The following is an 840-nucleotide window of genomic DNA, read 5'->3' as shown; positions in this document are numbered from 1 at the left end:
TCTAACCACTTCTACCCTCCAGGATCTGCAGTGCTGGTCCTGGGAGCTGTGAGGAGGGAAGGAAGCCCCAGAGAAACCCCAAGGGCCTTGACCTTCTTTCTCTGTCTCTTCCTAAAGGACCTTGGCCAAGGGGCTGAGAAGTGCCTGCTAGACTGGGGGATGGAGGGAGCTGTTCCTCTTCGATGTCCTGCCTTCTCTAGGCTGGGTTAAGAACCCAGACCCCCTGTCCTGGCTTCTTTGACTGAGAGGCCAGAAAAAGTTTGGGTCTTGAGACTGGAGTTGGGGGAAATTAAGAGGAACACTGGTGGGCAAGGTCCCTGGGGGTGGGTCTCCCATTCAGCTCTGCTGCCTGACCCGCTGAGACCCCATCGCACTGAGTTTCCAAGTCTTCACGTCTTAGCTCACCTGCATCCCAGAACACCTTTCCTCTGACACCTCCTAGCCTAGCTGTTCCCTTCCCTTCCTCCACATCCCAGCTGAATATTCCTTCTTCCCAGCAGCCCGCGCTGTGCCCTTAAATGGTTCCGGTTCCTCCTCTGTGCACCCCTCTACTTCCCTTCTTATCCTGTTGCTGAGTGTATCACCCTCCCTGTTGCAACCCTCCAGTAGCCTGTGAGTTCTCTGAGGTCAGGTTTAGGGTGACTGACGGTATAAACGCACTCACAGTTCCTCTGGGCCCAGGGCTCCCTCTGCTGGCCGAGGGAGGCTTTACACCTGAGCCATGGAACCAGGGCTGGGAGGAAAGAAGTAGGGCACACACGTGGGAAAGGAGGCAAGTGAACAAATCCTCACCCCAGCCACAAATATCAAGGTGCACAAAGATGAAGATACCTGGGAGCA

Source organism: Meles meles, chromosome 1 (genome assembly GCF_922984935.1).
Source record: "Meles meles chromosome 1, mMelMel3.1 paternal haplotype, whole genome shotgun sequence".
NCBI lineage: Eukaryota > Metazoa > Chordata > Mammalia > Carnivora > Mustelidae > Meles > Meles meles.
Note: the sequence above shows the minus strand (reverse complement) of the source record.